Source organism: Trachemys scripta, chromosome 7 (genome assembly GCF_013100865.1).
Source record: "Trachemys scripta elegans isolate TJP31775 chromosome 7, CAS_Tse_1.0, whole genome shotgun sequence".
Classification (NCBI taxonomy): domain Eukaryota; kingdom Metazoa; phylum Chordata; order Testudines; family Emydidae; genus Trachemys; species Trachemys scripta.
The window spans coordinates 51,386,842-51,404,606 of NC_048304.1; the positions used below are offsets into that span (position 1 = coordinate 51,386,842).

A 17,765-nucleotide genomic window follows, 5' to 3' on the forward strand; every position below is an offset into this window, starting at 1 on the left:
GTCCTGAGAAGGGGACATCATGGGCCAGATACAGTAGCCTGCGGCGGTTCTTCTGAGGGACCACCAGCTGCCTTCTGATCCCCCTTGTTCCACTTCTCCTTGGGGAGTCTATTCCCGGTACAGGAATCCCTTGTCCCACAGGAATCTTTCCCGGCAGCCTTCCCCCAGGGGTTTTGCCGTGCTATGGCCAGCAAGTTCCCTCAGCTTCTCTAAGGAGGGATCCTTCCCCAGCTCGGCCTGGAATTCAGCAACTGGGGAAGGGATGGGGACCTCCTCTCTCTCACTGTCTGGGTCCGAGGCCACAGCCCCACCAAGTCCTGTCCGCAGTGGGCTCCCTTCTTGCCCAGGGTAGGGTCCTGTGCCCCCTGCAGGGTACCCTCCCCCCCGTCCCCGCCCCCCCCCCCGGTGTCAGGGAAGAGTGCCCTTTGCTGGCTTTGGCTATAGGTAATGACTAGCATGCTCTAGGGGCTGCCCGGCCAATTCGCCAGGTCACCCACCATCAGCATCTCAGTTGGCAACTGATGGTGCACCCCCACATCTTCGAGGCCCTCCTTGGCCCCCCATTTCAGACGTACCCTCACCACGAGTACCTTAAACAGGGGCCCGCACATGCCCGTCAGGGTCAGGTAGATGCTGGGGCCACCACCTTGGGCCAGCATCACCTCAGCGCCAGTACCCAGTGGGTACTCTCATCCACCTCCAGGGGAATGAGGCACTCGCTCCTCAGGGGCTGTCCCACGCCCACCCTGTAGACTGAGAACTTTGAATCCGGAGCATCAAGCCTCCCCGAGGAGCTGGCCTGGGAGACTCCTCCCTCTTGGGCCATTGCTAAACTGCCAGCCCATCTTGCCTGGGGAGCCAGCCCCTCCTCCGGCTGGGCTCCCGCCCAGTTAACCCTTTGGGGGCTCGGTTTGCTCATCTTGTCCCTGAGCTTTTGGCACTGGGCCCATCTGTGGCCCCTCTGCCCACAGTAATTATACCTCAGGTCCTGTTGATCCCCTGGGACCGGTCAGCCAGCTCTGATATTGGCTATGCTTCTCGGGAGGGATTTATCCGAGTCCCCTTCTGGGAAGTCCCTGGGTGATCCCCCTTCTGCACTGATGTGGGACTGTCCCCCTGGGATTCCATTCCATATCCCAACCTGCTGTCTACAAACTTGTCAACTAGCAGCCCTGTGCAATGCAGGTCCTTCGGCCTCTTGTCCACCGGTCATATCCTCAGGTCAGGGGAACAGAGTTCATATAGTCGTTCAAGCCCCACCAGTCCTTTTCTGGGCCCTGGGCCCATTCACCCACTTGTGGATGTATTCCCCCATGGGGGGCCAGTTCCAGAAAGGTCATCCCCTGGGTCTTCTGCATGCTGGATCCTTTTCCTGTACGCCTTGTGGGTCAGCTCAAGGAGGAGGGCTTTTCTGAACAGTTCTGCTTCCACCCCAGCCATCTGGCTGAAGGTCCCTGTGGCCTTGGGACCTAGTAAGGGGATGAGATGTCTAAACCTGTTTGCAGGGTCAACCTGGTGCACACTGCAGACCTTCTCAAAGGCAGTGAGGAAGTTATCTATATCATCCCCTTCCTTAAACTGAGGCAGCACTTTTATATCAGAGTTCCCTGCGGGCTTAGCCACCCTGGGCCCATCTCCACTCACCCCAGCAGGGGTCCCACTGCTTCTGAGCTCCTCCATCACCAGATCATGCTGCCTCTGTCTCTCATGGTCCAGCTTTTTCAGTATCTGTTCCATTTCAGCTCCACCGACTGGGAACTCAGCTGTGAAGATCCCCTGCTGGTCGGGTAGGTGGGTCCTGGAATCGCCTGGCTGCTTTCAGCCCCTCCCACGGCCCCGGTTGGGTCGGTGGCTGGGGTGGTCATTCTTAAGGAGATGGTTATAGGCCATCTCCGCACTGTTCCCAAGTGGTCACGGACTCCCAGGCCTGTGCTCTCTCAGCTCCCCCTGGTCGGAACCCCTTCAATGCAACAGCCTTTCTCGGGGGTCTACTCTCGGGGTTAAGTCGTAGCTCCTCCGCCTCCTGGAACTGCACCTCTCTGAGCCTTCAGCATGCCCATCTCTTGCTAATCTCCCTTCGTTCTACTGCTCCCCAGTCACTGCAGGATGCTCTGTCCATGGGGCGCAGTTTATCCCCCAGCTGCCACTAGTTGTCACAGAGTCACCGGGGCGATGCTCTGGAACTACTCCATATGAAGCTGGTCAGGACTCTGGGGGAGCCTCCTCTTTCTGAGCATACTGTCTCCCGGGCAAGAAGCTTACCCAGCTTCCACCTTCCTGGGTCTGACCTCAGAGCATTCAGCATCCCTTTCCACACCGTGCGCTTCCCACAGTGAGTCCGCCTGGGCAGTGCTCCTGGGGAAGCCAGAAGGCCCTGCACTCTAACTCCTGCAGTCAGCAGTGTCTCTCAGCCAGCGTGTAGAACAGAAGGTTTATTAGTTGACAGGAACACAGCATAGGACAGAACTTGTTAGCACAGAAATCAGTGACTTTCAGTCAAGTCCCTCTTGGGGAGTCCTGGGCCAGATGGCCTGGACTCCCCCTCTTCCAGTCCCCCAAGCAGACTGCCCAACTTCAAGCGATCTGTCCCCTGAGACACCTGCTGCTTTTCCTCCTCCTCTTTGTCCTGCTTCCCGGGCAAAAGTTGTAACCTGGTTGCACCCCCCTCCTGGGTCTCAGGTTACAAAGGGCACCACCATAGCACGTGTGGCCTCAGTAAAAATCACACCCAATTCCCACCACTGAAATATTGGTGCAGTACACAGGGAAACAGCGGTACACACAGTATTAGTATAGGACAGTAAGACTCTCATGCAACATAACAAGACAAAGCCCACTTTGTCACATCATCACATAGTTGTTCTCTCTAATTAGAATGTGCCTGCTAACAGCTCATCTAATTATTCTGGCAAAAAGTGTATAAATGATGCCACGTATGTACTTGCCAGTGTTTAGTGTTCATTTGATCTTCCTGCCTTAAGTTGTATTAGGCTTCGGGTAGTCACTTAAGGTATGTCCACGCAGCAATGAAATGCCCGTAGGATGGTGCTCAGAACTCTTCCAGGACCATCTTTAATACTTGTAGATTTGTCTTAGTAAACTTGCTGTCTTGCGTGCAAAACCTTAACCAAGGTTCCTTTTGCTGCTCACACTGTTGCTCTTACCATAGACGTGAGGTGCCTGCCAGACCTGTATTGCACGTTTCTCACCCTGAATGTGCAAGTACAATCTTTCACCCCCTCAAGTCCTCTTGTTTCCTTTGGTCGGGTTCACACTTTACTTAGAACTAAGATTAGCAAGGCTTATGTTTGCACTGTGACCCCAGCTCAAAAACTTCCCAGGGAAGTTTTGTATACAGTTCCCAGGATGCATAATTCTGGTCTGGAAATCTTAAGTACTTTGCTTACATCTGTTCCTGGAGGGCTGGACCCAGAGGAGGGGCTAAAGTTATTTGTGTTGAGCCATTGCGGTTGGCTTGGAGGCAGCGCTGGAGCTGATATCTGAAGGCTTGAGTTGTTCCCTTTAGGACAAAGGTAGAAGTTTGTTTTGAGCAGCAAACATTCCCTTCAGGGGCAGGAGAGTCCCTAGCTGTTTTGGAAGGAGTGTATTGATGTCACTAGCAGTAGTGGCTTTAGAGCGCTGTTCTGGGCTCTAGCCATGACAGCTCTGCAGAGTGGAGTTTGATCCCCTGGGACAAAGCGTGGGACAAAACTTCTTCCCAAGCTGCCTTCCTGATCTGTCATTCCGTGTAGTATCTGCATCAGACACCCTCTAGAGACAATATAGAGAGCCTAAACCTCGTCCACTCTCGGAGGAGTGTCTTCCTTCAGCTTTGCTGAGGGCTAGAATTGCTCCATTCACTAAGTGGACTGTCCTGGCTGGGAACATAGTAACATTATCCTAAACACAGATGCCTCTGTGCTTCCAGATACTCTTTCTGCTTCTGACTCCTGCAAGCCCTTGCTGCCAGTGCAAATAGCAGCTTCATGTACCTAGCGATGGCTAGTCATTGCTGCTGGCAGCCTCTTCTCCCACACTCCCCAATATTCTGGGGACACTTGGAAGAGTGCTCCTTTCTGGAGCTTCTCTCTGGAGCTTCTCATAGTCTCTGCTGTGATTCTGTAATACTACAGTAAAGGCAGTCCCTGGCTCTGCTGGCCAGGTAACCTGGCTTAGAAACCACCTGGCTTTGACCATAGCACAGGCACAGCATGCATGAAGCAGCATTTGACTCCCCAGACACCTGAAGGGTAGGATTCAGGCTACAGAATAGTGGGGAAAGGAGCTGCAGGTGTAATGATTTCCATGCCTACTGATCTTGCGGTTCTGTCCAGGTGCTTTAGGAAAATACTTACCTGGTGAGATGCACCAGAGGACTAGAAGAGCCATGCCCTGATGTTGTGTAATCCCAGTCAGTCCCCTTCAAGGAGCAATCATAAGTGACTTGCTATAGTGTACTTGGGTTTCTTCTCCACCAGGTCTTCATCTCCTCTTGCCTTTCCTGTTTGCATATCCTTGGCAGCATCCTCAAGCCCTAGCTCTCCTGACTGTAATCCTTGTCAAACAGTTTTGAGAAACTCAGTAATATCTTTAATGTCTGTTGGTGATTTAGTCCAATAGAAGTTATTCCCTCACCCACCCTGTGTCTTTAATATCCTAGGACCGACATGGCTACACCACCACTGTGACATCTGAAGATTTCAAATCACTTAAACGTTAACCCTTGCAGCTATGCTGAGTAGGGGTCTATTAATTTTTTCCAGATGGATAAAGTGAGCAAGACCCATCACCACTGGGTTTGTCTACACATAAACATGCTCTGGTTTAGTTAAACCAGTGCAAACTCCTGTGTGGACATTTATACTGGTTTAGAACTAGTTTACCCCCTGTAAATTGATAAGGTCAAAGGGGGTGTATGTGATACAAATCACATTTAAATTGATTTAAGAATGTTTCCACATGAAGCCACACCGATTTAACATCAGTGTAAAATAATATCTTTAGTTAAACAGGTGCAACTGTGTAGACCCATCCTAAGTGACTTGGCCACTGTTGCCTATGTGGCAAGCTTATTGAGGAGTTGAGAATACAACCCAGGAGTCCTGTCTCCAGTCCCTTGCACTAGATGCTAGAAATACTGCCTAAAGCTCAGTGTATGTGCAGTATTCTGCATGCCTGCCTTCTCCTGGGCACTGGGACATGAGACCATAACACTGCTGGCTCCCCAATTACTTCATGGCCCAATTTGAAATTGCCCCCCCCCCCTTTTTTTTTTAAGAATAGTGGACTTGCACTTGTCTACATTAGACAGGATTTGCTGGGATATGTATACCTAGCGGAGATGTAGCTGATACTGGCAAAAGACTATAACTGCATCTACACTAGGCTTTTGCCAGCAAAGCTATAGAAGTTGGGGTTGTGATTTGGTTTTTTTGATACTCCTAACTAACATAGCCGTGCTGGTAAAACTGAAGTCTAGACCAGTGGCCTCCACTCTGCCCGCTCATAGTTTTACCGCTGTGGGTGCAAGAGCCTTTTCCTGTGCCGCACACTGCATCTAGCATAGCCTTCCCCTATGTCTAGCTTATTGACTCTCTGCCTTCTTCTAAACCAGTGGTTCCCAAACTTGTTCCGCCGCTTGTGCAGGGAAAGTCCCTGGCGGGCTGGGCTGCTCCAGGAGCAGTGAACTGCAGCCACTGGGAGCCGCGATCGGCCAAACCTGCGGATGCGGCAGGTAAACAAACTGGCCCGGCATGCCAGGGGCTTTCCCCACACAAGCGGCGGAACAAGTTTGGGAGCAGCTGTTCTAAACATCACCTGAAAACATCTTCCCTTCCTTGCCTTTGCCTTTTAATTCTCTTTATTGGAAGGAAAGCACCAGTGTTTTAATTTCAGAATTAACTTGTATCAAACAGGTTCAGTAATGTATGAGGCATCCTTATAACAGAGAAACTTACTGGCCAGAAGTATGTTTCTTGCTATGTGGGCACTGTTGATTATTTTCACCGAGGCTTGTATGTGCCTCCAAGCCAGAAAGTCTGTATCCTTCAGTCCTAACTTAGAATTTGTTTTTAGAGCTGTTGTGTGAATAGTTCTCATACCCAAATTACTTTGTATTTTTGTATTCGAATCTCATAGTTGTTGCAGTCCGCTGATGTACTTTAATACTTGCCTCTGCTTGCCATCCTCTAAAAATACATTTTTAAAAAGTCAAGTTAAATATAGTATTTCAGTTTAACTTTTCCCTTTTGTTACCAGACAGAACCCAGGCGTGAGAAATAGAAGTTCTTGTGCACTGTCTAGCAATAGAATAGACATTCACGTTAACTCAGAACTAGCACTTTTAAAGAAATATGTTCCCAAAATGGTCTCTCACAGTATTCCGAGCCCAGTGTTATTCCTGGGGAGTTCTGTGCAGAATGAGTTTTTCTGTGTCCTAATTGCTCTACTTCCTGCAAGTTGGCAGGAAAATGGTGGCCTCCATGGAATAAGCTTAGTGCCCACAGTTATGAGAGGTATCTAAATATTTGTGTGTAGCGTTTGGCTTATTTATCTACCTAGACTAAGTCTGGGAGGAGAATAGCAGTGTTTTTTCATTAACTCACAGCATTTGAGGATACAGTACCTGTGAAAGACATTCCACACAGCTGTGGTGTGGGAATAGCAGTGAAAGCTGATGGACCATTGTGATCAGGATTTGGAAAATGTACCCAAAGCCTCATATATACCCAAAATTCTCACCAAGCCAAAATACAGCAGTGCTCCAACCAATACCCCTTTTCCTTGGTCTGTGTTTGGCAAGAAAGCTACTGCTGCTTTGGCCCAAAGACCCCAGCCTTCTTTTGGCTGACCTTTATGCTCCCATCCCACCAGTAAAGAGCCGTGTGAATGAGGCTGTCTCTCTGCAGACTCAGGAAGACTTGGGTTCAGTACACACTTGGTCCCGTTGGAAAGATTTCTTCAGCTTTCAGAGCTAGACGCATAGGCGCCGACTTCCCCTCTGCCCGGTGGGTGCTCGCCTCTTCCTGCCCTGCCCCCGCCTCACCCCCTTCCACCCCTTCACCAAAGTCCCTGCCCCACCCCGCCTTTTCCCACACCCTTCCTGCCCCCAAGTCCCTGCCCCCAAGTCCCTGCCTCTTCTCCGCCTCCTCCCCTGAGCAGGCCGCATCCCTGCTCCTCCCCCTCACTCCCAGAAAGTCCTAAGCGCAGCCAAACAGCTGTTAGGCGGGGGGGGGGGGAGGAAGGAAGTGCTGGGAGAGAGGGGGAGGAGCGGCGAGCAGCACGCTCGGCGGTGGGAGGGAGGAGGAGGCGGCCAGGAGGGGGGAGCTTGGCTGCCAGTGGGTGGGGAGCAAATGCAACAAGCAATCCCTTGTTGTGGTGATTTACATCCTTGCTGCTGCTTGGTTAAACCTGAGCAGAGCTTGTTCAGCCAGGCTGCTGCTGTCCTTAACAGGGTTGTAGGACCCAGACAGTTTGTTAGAGATGGTTTCAGGGCCAACCTGTAAGAGTCAGCTCAGCCCTTGTGGAGTAAAACATCCATTTTGAGCTGCTGATTCCTTTTATATTTGACCATTTTCTCTGTCAGTCACATATTTGCGTGAAGCTGATGCTGCTAGCACGCTGTGTGCAGAATGTTAGGCATAGGAGGTAGTGATTTAGAGTTTATGATTGGGTTTCACATAAGCAGCAAGGGGTTCCAGTAACTGCCTGTTTCCCAGTCTGGGACATGTCATTTAAGCTGGGATGGTAATTTTTCTTTCTAGATTGTTCCCAGTGGTCAGATTTTTCTGTTGCTGGTAATGGATGTGCTGGAATCCAGCAGTGTGAAATGAGTAAAGTATGGTTTGACCAGGGAAGTGATTGTGAAAATGGCACCTTGTTACTGCATATATCTGCTTAGTTTGATGCTAGGTGTGTATTCGTCAGCACTACAGAGCCAACGCAGCTGTGGAAGAGCACATTGAAATCCAATACGGGAGGCAAATGAAGCAGGCAGAGCACAGCTTGGCTTGCAGGATCCAGGCTGAGCTTGCAATGATTAGAGAACAACAAATCAGGGTTTAACTTGTAAACTCAGCCAGTTCACTGTGGTCAGTTTGGGGTGGGGGAATTCTTGAGCTCCCAGCTGCTGCTGCATTTCAAGAGTGAGTATCCATGGAACCTAACTCTTGTGGCACTGGACTCAGATGTGATTCCATTCTGCTGATCTTTGAAGCCAGAGGAATGAAACAACCCAGAAGAATGCAGAGCGCAGGCCAGTGGGTATTAGTGCACCTGACCCTGGGGGAGCTGCCATCCACATGGATTCCTGGTAGTTTGTGTGAGGCGTAAGACCAAGATTGTCAAGCTAAGCTGTTCTGACCATTCTAGGAAAGAGATGTCTGCCAGGGTCCTCTTGTGGAGCCTCAGAGGGCTGTTCTTCACAGACACAAAAGCTTCTCCCTTGAGCCACTGCTCTGGCTATTTCACAGGAGTTCTGGTAGCAGGCTACATATAATGCTTTTAGCCAGCATGTGTGGGGTAACTAGGAATTCCAGCACCTCCAGGCTTCAGTATAGAACTAATCCCAACTGCAGACACTCCTCCTCTTCTTCAGAGCAGAGAATTCAGATCCAGTCTCCTGGGGGTGCTGCGCCTCAAGCTCAGTGACGTGAATCTGCTGACAGCTATCAGTTACTGTGACCCACTTACGTGAATTCTGCACCTGGGCAAATGGTTTGAGTGCAGGGCTGGAGCTAGCCTGTCACCCTCTGGGTCTTGCAGGAACAGCCATGTAGTCAGTAGTAGGGTTACCATATTTCAGCAAGCAAAAAAGAGGACGGGAGGAACCCCGCCCCCGTCCTGCCCTAGCCCCACCCCTGCCCCTCCCACTCCCCCCCTCAGAACCCCCAACCCTCCCCTGCTCCTTGTCCCCTGACTGCCCCCTCCTGGGACCCCTGCCCCTAACTGCCCCCCAGGACTCCACCCCCTACTTAAGCCTCCCTGCCTCTTGTCCCCTGACTGCTCCCTCCTGAGACCCTCCCCCCATCCTAACTGGCCCCCCAGGACCCTACCCCCTACCTGTACCCTGACTGCCCAAAACCTTATCCACCCCCCCCAGAAACCCTCCCCCAAACTCCCAACTCCCCCCCCGTCTCTTCACTGCCCTATCCAAAACCTCCCTGCCCCTTCTCTGACCCCCTGGCTCCCTTGTTGGCCTTCGCCTAATGTCTCTGTGAGCTTGCTCAGGAACGGCATGAGCTGTTCGTCCTGGCACGCTGGGCAGCAGTGGAGGAGGAGCGTGGGAGGAGCTCCAGACTGCTGGAGGCGATCTGCAAATGCAGGGAGGAAGGGAGTGATCTCTGCTGCAGGGGAAGCGGAGGAGGGGCTCTCTCTGGCTGTCGGAGCCCCATGTAAGTGGCACCATCCGGCTGGCTGCCCTGTTAGCCCCGCGCGCTCTGCATGGGGGTGGGGAAGTCCGGACATTTACAAATTCCCCCTGGGCGCTATTTTTAGCTCAAAAAGCCGGACATGTCTGGGGGAATCCAGACGAATGGTAACCCTAGTCAGTAGCAAGGGAAGAGGCTTTTGGGGCGGCTCTGGCCTTAGCCCTGCTCTGCACGGGGGGTAGGTTGACCTAGCTTACGGAACTCAAGGCTGTGACAAACTTAAAGCTACCACGCTAGCTTATTGATAGGGCTGTGGGAACCACTCCCAATGCAATGTATTGATTGTACTGAGTACTGCAGCTTGTCATACTGCTGCAGAGCACAGGGCTCTTTGTGTATCTGTCAAATGAGATGTGGGTTGAGGGAGCGGGCTCGCGTGCACAGCCTGGTTCTTCCATTTATGGTTCCTATATGTATTCCAAACATGGGTGTGCATGCGCGCCATGCGCCAGACCTGAATAGTTTTGCAGTAGTGTCCTTTGACCCGCTTGTGCGTCATCTGAGTGTTTGTATCCAAGGCTATAGGAGGCCATGCAGGTCAGCACCACTCCAGTTTCTCTTACCGTTGCAAGGCCAGAGTTGGAACCCCTATTCCTTGGTGCTCTTAGCTCTGCTAATCCCCAGAAGGAGCATAAGGTGAAACACTGCTGTGAGCCACAGGTACCACCTACTGCCACAGTTCCTGGTCCACCACAGTCAATGCCACTGGGCCTCTCCGGACTGTCATGCCTGGTTCCCCGCATGCTAGCTCACCTGATACAGTTGATGCCCATGGCAAAGCTGATGCTCCCATACACCAGTTCACCACCTCACCCCAGTCCTCTGGACACCTCACTGCTTTCCACTATGGCGGATGAAGCTCTCCTACTCCTCCCAGAGTGGCGCACCTCTTTCACCCATGCACCACCAGTGCCGACGGTTCTGCCTCTGCCAGACCTGTCCTCTGAGTCTAAGTAGTTTTCCAAGCCAGACCCCTCCTTGACACCTGCACTCTCTCGCAGTCCATATCCCTGGCAACACTCAACCTATCCACCCGCGTATGACCCTGAGCCATAGTTCCATTCCCCCTGGAGCCCGCTGATGCCCAGTCACCCCTACACTTGGCCTACTGGCCTCCCTGTGACTCTGCCAGGATCATGGGGTGCTGCCGCTGCCATCTTAACAGGTGCCCCCTGCCTGCACCGAGCGCCCTCTGGATATGAGGAGTCAGAAGAAGACATTTCTCCTGGGCAGCACAGTGTGGGGAGGAAGTGGGCAGCCCTCAGTGGTGAAAGAACAGGTTAAGGACTATTTAGAAAAGCTGGACATGCACAAGTCCATGGGTCCAGATCTAATGTATCCAAGGGTGCTGAGGGAATTGGCTGATGTGATTGATAGAGCCATTGGCCATTATTTTTGAAAACTCGTGACGATCGGGGGAGGTCCTGGACAATTGGAAAAAAGGCAGATATAGTGCCCATCTTTAAAAAAGGAGAACCGGGGAACTCTAGTGTCTCACCTCAGTCACTGGAAAAATCATGGAGCAGGTCCTCAAGGAAACCATTTTGAAGCATTTGGAGGAGAGGAAGGTGATCAGGAACAGTCAGCATGGATTCACCAAGGGCAAATCATGCCTGACCAATCTGATTCCCTTCCATGATGAGATAACGGCTCTGGATATGGGGAAAGCAGTGGATGTGATATATCTTGACTTTAGCAAAGCTTTTGATAGTCTCCCACAGTACTCTTGCCAGCAAGTTAAAAAAGTATGGATTGGATGAATGGACTATAAGGTGGATAGAAAGCTGGCTAGATTGTCGGGCTCAACGAATAGTGATAAATGGCTCCATGTCTAGTTGGCAGCCGGTATCAAGCGGAATGCCCCAGGGGTCTGTCCTGGGGCTGGTTTTGTTCAACATCTTTATTAATGATCTGGATGATGGGATGAATTACACCCTCAGCAAGATTGCAGATGACACTAAGCTGGGGGCGGGGGGAGAGGTAGATGCACTGGAGGGTAGGGATAGGGTCCAGAGTGATCTAGACAAATTGGAGGATTGGGCCAAAAGAAATCTGAGGTTCAGCAAGGACAAGTGCAGAATCCTGCACTTAAGATGGAAGAATTCTATGCACTGCTACAGGCTGGGGACTGATGGGCTAAGCAGCAGTTCTGCAGAAAAGGACCTGGGGATTATAGTGGATGAGAAGCTGGATATGAGTCAGCAGTGTGCCTTTGTTGCCAAGAAGGCTAACAGCATATTGGGCTGCATTAGTTTGGGCATTGCCAGCAGATCGAAGGAAGTGATTATTCCCCTCTATTCGGCACTGGTGAGGCCTCACCTGGAGTATTGTGTCCAGTTTTGGTCCTCCCACTACAGAAAGGATATGGATAAATTGGAGAGTGTCCAGCGGAGGGCAACAAAAATGATCAGGGGGCTGGGGCACATGACGTACAAGGAGAGGCTGAGGGAACTGGGGTTATTTAGTCTGCAGAAGAGAAGAGTGAGGGGGGATTTGATATACCTGAAGGGGGGTTCCAAAGAGGATGGAGGTAGGCTGTTCAGTGGTGGCAGATGACAGAACAGGAAGCAATGGTCTCAAGTTGCAGTGGGGGAAGTCTAGGTTGGATATTAGGAAATACTATTACACTATGAGGGTGGCAAAGCACTGGAATGGGTTACCTAGGGAGGTGGTGGAATTTCCATCCTTAGAGGTTTTTAAGGCCCAGCTTGTCAAAGCCCTGACTGGGATGACTTAGGCCTGGTCCCCACTAAGCCCCCACTTCGGACTAAGGTACGCAAATTCAGCTACGTTAATAACGTAGCTGAATTCGAAGTACCTTAGTCCGAACTTACCGCGGTCCAGACGCGGCAGGAAGGCTCCCCCGTCGATGCCGCGTACTCCTCTCGGTGAGCTGGAGTACTGGCGTCGACGGCGAGCACTTCCGGGATCGATCCCAGAACATCGATTGCCTGCCGCTGGACCCTCCGGTAAGTGAAGACGTACCCTTAGTTGGTGTTGGTCCTGCTTTGAGCAGGGGATTGGACTAGATGATCTCCTGAGGTCCCTTCCAACCCTAGTCTTCTATGAGTCTATGATCATCGTGCAGCCAGCACTGTGAGTAACACCAGTCCCAGCCTTGTCATCCCAGACGAGGCATTAATTCCACCTTCCCTCTCCCCTCTGGATGACCATAAGCAGTACCACAACCTACTTTGGCATGTAGCAGAGGCTCTCAACCTCATGGTGGAATAAGTCCAGGACCCGCAAAACCAGCTCCTGGATATCTTCCAATCACAGTCCCCCTCCCACCCAAATTGCCCTCCCTATCCACACAGCCATCCTACAACTGGCATAGTTGGGCTAACACATGCTGGCCTCTTGTGCCCCTACTCTGAAGCATACTGAGCAGCCGTACTTTGTCCCATCCCAGGGTGCGGACTTCCTGCTTACACACACCCGCCCCTCAACTCCTTTGTGGTGCGACTGAACAGGCTCAACAGCTACACCTTAAGGCCACACAACACCCCTGCACAGGGTGGCAAAGAAGCTGGACCTTTTAGGGCAAAAGTCCTTTGTGGGACTTCAGTTCCGTATTGCCAGTTACGAGGCTTTAAGCTTATTGACTCTCAGACCTTTCTCTGGGCAGACAAACAGCAGAATTTCCAGGCGCTGTTGGATGAGGGCAAACTGGTCACCAAGGTGATCCTCCAGGCAGCGGTTGGTGCTACTGACAGTGTCCCGCTGCCTAGCTACCAGTGTCATACTCTGCCAAGACTCCTGGCTTCAATCCTCCAGATTTTCTAAGGAGGTCCGGACCACTCTTAAGGACCTTCCCTTTGATAATCATAAACTCTTCCGTGACAAGATGGATGGATCCTCCCACTCCCTTGAGGATTCCCACGTCACACTGTGGTCGCTTGGTATCTACACCCTGGCCCTGACCTGCAGGCAGCAACGGTCATCCTTCACCCCTGTGCCCTACCAGCCCTATTTTCAATGACCGCAGGAGCAGTCTTGCCAATGTCCATGCACTCAACGACCCCATTACCCCACCATTACCACTTCTGCTCCCTCGACTCTTCTGCACCATCACTCCAAATGGCCACTTGACTCTTCCATTGAGACCCGCCAACCTCCTCCCATGCTGACCCTGATCATCCTTGAGGGCTGTCTCACCCTGTTCGCCCACACTTGGGGCAAGATCACCACCGATTGCTGGGCGCTGGACATCATTCACCAGGATACTCAATAGAGTTCCTCTCCTTCCTCCCTCATCACCCACTCCATGGTGACGTGGAGATCCCTCTCATTGTGATCTTCTCTGAGAGGAAGCGGATGCCTTCCTCTGGAAGGGCACCATAAAATGTTTCCCCCATTACCGGGGCCAAGGATTCTATTCCCCTTATTTTGTTGCCCCAAAAAAGGGGGATGGCTGCGATCCCATTCTGGACCTTCGCTTGCTCAACAAGTTCATATGCAAATTCTGGTTCTGGATGGTCACGCTCACCGTCATTATTTCATCCCTCCTCCAAGGCTCCTGGTTCATGGCTCTCAATATTAAAGATGCATATTTCCACATCAACATCCACACGGCTCATCGGAAATTTTTCTATTTTACAGTGGGACACTCCCATTATCAGTTCTGAGTCCTCCCCTTCGGTATCACCACCGCTCCCTGCATGTTCACAAAAGTTTTCACCGTTGTTGCAACCCACATGCGACCCTTCAGCCACTCGGTATTTCCCTACCTGGATGATTGGCTCCTCATTGCAACGTCATGCACCTGCCTCCTTTCCACTATATAGACCCTTTGTGATCTACTCACCAGCCTGCGTATCTGTATCAACAAGGAAAAGTCAGTCCTCATCCCTACCCAAGAGATCACCTTTATTGGGTTGTACCTGGACTCTATCGTAGGCTGCACTTCCCTCCTGATGGACCGCTTTGCCACCCTCATCTTTCATTACACCGTTACGCCACAATCCACACGCCTGTCTGCCAATGCCTTTGCCTCCATGGCCACATTGTGGCCTGCACCTCTGTAATGCCCCAGGCACAGCTCCATATGCAGTGCTTTCAACTTTGGCTCCAGTCAATCTGCAGACTTCAGACAGATTGTTTGGACAAGCTGGTCTTGCTTACCCGATTTGTCATGGCTTCCTTCACGTGGTGGTCTGATCCATCCAACATCTTGATTTGCATTCCAGTCACCCTTCCCGCTCCCTGCTCCACTCTCACCACAAACACCTCCCTCACAGGGTGGGAGGGCCATCTGGATGGTCACACAGCCCAGGACCTCTGCACACCACAAGAGGCAAGGATGCACATCAACTTCCTGGATCTCCAAGTTGACTGCTTTGTCTGTCAGGCGCTCCTCCCCCTCATAAGATCACGGGACTTTCAGTTGCTGTCAGACCTGTCGGCAGTTGTGTATATCAACAAGCAAGGTGGCACCAGGTTACCCTCCCTGTGCAGAGGCTGTCCACCTCTGAAACTGGTGCATCAAGCACGGGGTCACACTGCATACCATGCACCTTCCAGGCACCAGAAACTCCTTGGCAGGCACGTTCAGCTGGTCCTTCTATGCAAATCACGAGTGGAAGCTCCATGATCCCACACTTCTCTCCGTCTTCCACCGGTGGAGGACCCCGGCTTGGGACCCCTTCGCAACCACCGAGAACCACACACTCCTCCTCTTCTGCTCCAAAGGGGCCCTCGGGACGAGCTCACGGGGCGACACTCTTCTCCTGCCATGGTCCGTTGAAATCTGCTATGCCTTCCCGCCCATTCCCCTCCTCCCACAAATCCTCCACAAGGTGCAACAGGATCAAGCGACCATCATCCTGATAGCCCCCTTTTGGCCTCACCAATGTTGGTTCACTGATCTCCTCCAGCCTCTCCACTCTCCTCTGATCTGCCTTCCCACCCACCTGGATCTCTTCACCCAGGCACAGCGACGCCTGCAGCACCCCAACCCGGGCCTGCTCCACCTTACAGCTTGGTGTTTGGATGGGGCTCATATGTAGACAGAACGTGCTCCACCCTGGTGCGTGGCATCCTCTTGCACAGCAGGAGGACATCTATCAGCGCCTGCTATCAAGCAAAGTGGATACATTTCATCGCCTGTGCATACCACCACCATTATCCACTGGAGAGTCTCTACTCCCATCCTCCTGGATTACCTTCTCCATCTTAAGTGTCATACCTCGCTCACTCATCCATATGGGTCTACCGAGTGGCACTCGGTGCCTCTTCCCCTCCCCCCTCTACCCCCCATGGACAGTTCCTCCACCTTCACTCAGCCAACCACCGTTCGCTTCCTTCAAGGCTTGCTCAATGCCTTTCCACCAGTACGGAACCCCTCCCCCCACTTAGGACCTAAATATAATCCTCTGCCCTCACTAAACTGCCCTTTGAAGATCTTCTTGATGGCTATCACGTCGGTGCAGTGCATTAGCGAGCTGGTGGTTCTGATGGCTGACCCCCACCCCCGCATACATCTTCCACAAAGTTTCCCTGCGCCTGCACCACAAGTTTCTCCCCAACATGATCTCCCCGTTCCACCTCAACCAAAGCATCCACCTTCCAGTCTTCTACCCAAAACCGCACACCACCTCCAGAACGAAAACAATGCATTCTCTCAACGTCCGCCAGGCACTAGCCTCCTGTCTCCAACACACCCGTGCCTTCCAGGCTTCGCCCAGGCTCTTCGTCACCATTGCTGAATGTTGCAGGGACCAGGCCCTCTCCTCACAACACATCTCTAAATGGATCTCCCATTGCATTGTGGACTGCTATGCTCTCACATTCCTCCGCCTCCTGGAGTCATGGCTCACTCCACGCAGGCACAGGTTGCCACGTTGGCCTACCTCACGGACGTACCTTAGCAGAACGTTTGCAAGACAGCCACATGGACCTCTGTCCACACCTTTACCACTCACTACGCCACCACTGTGGATGCGTCTGTCAGCTGAGCTGTCCTGCCGCCTGTAACTTCATGCAAGTCCACGCACCCACCTCCATGCTGAGCACTGCTCACTACTCACCCACATCTGGACTCCATGTAGGGACCATCACTCAAAGAAGTTCTTTGGGATGTGTGGTCCCTATTTGGTTCCAATACCTATCCTCCATCCCCTCTGCTGCGGACTCCATTGCTTGCAAGTAAGAGAGAACTGGAGCGGCGTCAGCTGCGTGGCCTTTTATAGCCTCAGACACAGGCATGCAGGCGGCTCATGTGCAGATCAATGACACTACTAGAAAATAGCTCTGGCAAATGGCGCGCATGCACACCCATGTCTGTAATCCAAATAGGGGCTATACATCTCAAACAACTTCCAGTTACAGTAAGTAACTTTTTCTTCCTGCGTCTGTCAGGAGGGCTGATGTGTCAAATGGCACAGCTGGAATGGATTCATTGATAACTTATAGGCTGTGCTCAAATCTGGCAGCCACAAAGACCTGCAGCTTGTCTCGGAATGGGGGTTGGACTTGCTCCTCCCTGGATCAAGAAAGGGATGCTGGAGCCTCTGTCAGCTGCTGAGCGCTGAAGAAAGCCTCATCCCTTAGCAGTGTCTCACAGGGTTAAGCAGCTTCTACTTGAGCCATTGTGTCCTGATTCTTGACCCTCTAGCCCAGCATTGAGCACTGCCCAGTCCGGCATCGGGAGATGGGGGGGCCTGCATCTTCTTGTGCCACCTTGCGGTAAAGACTCCCAAGGGCTTCCTGAGGGAAGAAGCTGCAGCACAACACAAGTGCAGTGGAGAAACTTGTTGGATAGACACAATTCATGAGAGGAGCAGCCATGACATGGGGAGCTGCATTGCAGATCTCTGGCTATCACTCTGGGCCTACACAAGCTGTGAGCACTGAGGGGAAAGGGGAAGGAACAAAGGGAGGGAATGAACTAGGAAGGAAGAGGAGAGCAAAAGATGGGAGTTGGGGCACCAAAGGGGAGAGAAGGGACCGCAAAGGTGGGGGGAGAAAGAACAAGCAGGTAAATAAGAGACATTGAAGGCAGGTCCGTGTGAACAAGGAATGGACAGCATCTGATCCTGGCACAGTGCTGGGAAGGAGCAGTAGTGCCCACCCTATGTGGGGAGGGGGGCAGGACAGTATACGGGGAGGAGTGGAGTGGGGACTGGGGGGGTATGATAGGGAGGGGAGCGTCCTGCATGTGTAGGGAGGGCGCTGGGGGTCCCACTGCATGCTTATTGCCCCCACACCAGATTTGGCTGTGCATTGCTAGCCAAGAGGGTCTGTTCTGCACATATGCCTAACACTGAAAGCTTGAGTTGGGGACAGATCTGGTTGAGGGGACTCCTGGGCCTTCGGAGCAGAATCATCTGTCCTGCC

The 17,765-nt window shown here is 52.2% G+C and overlaps 1 protein-coding gene across 8 annotated transcripts in view; it reads left to right on the top strand.

Annotated features, from left to right (window-relative positions):
• Positions 1–17,765, top strand: part of DAG1 (dystroglycan 1) — a 139,278-nt gene that overhangs the window by 71,191 nt on the left and 50,322 nt on the right. The gene's annotated exons all lie outside the window — the stretch shown is intronic.